Genomic DNA, 215 nt, shown 5'->3' with positions numbered 1-215 from the left:
TTGGGTTCCCTTTTCATAATTGCTACATTTTTGTTGTTATGATGTTTTTTTAGTACATAATGGGCAGTGTGTAAAAAATATCCTCCATACCATTTTCCAGTGACACTGCAGAAGTGTCATAAGATACTCTGCCCTTGTAATAAAAAGGCTGCTTCTTCCTCTCTGATTCAGGGGACCCAAAAATGGCTCCACCTCTTCCTCTCTGTGTGACCTCC

This window comes from Anguilla rostrata, chromosome 9 (genome assembly GCF_018555375.3).
Source record: "Anguilla rostrata isolate EN2019 chromosome 9, ASM1855537v3, whole genome shotgun sequence".
Classification (NCBI taxonomy): Eukaryota; Metazoa; Chordata; class Actinopteri; order Anguilliformes; family Anguillidae; genus Anguilla; species Anguilla rostrata.
The sequence above is the reverse complement of the archived record's forward strand: the minus strand, read 5'-3'. Positions refer to the sequence as shown.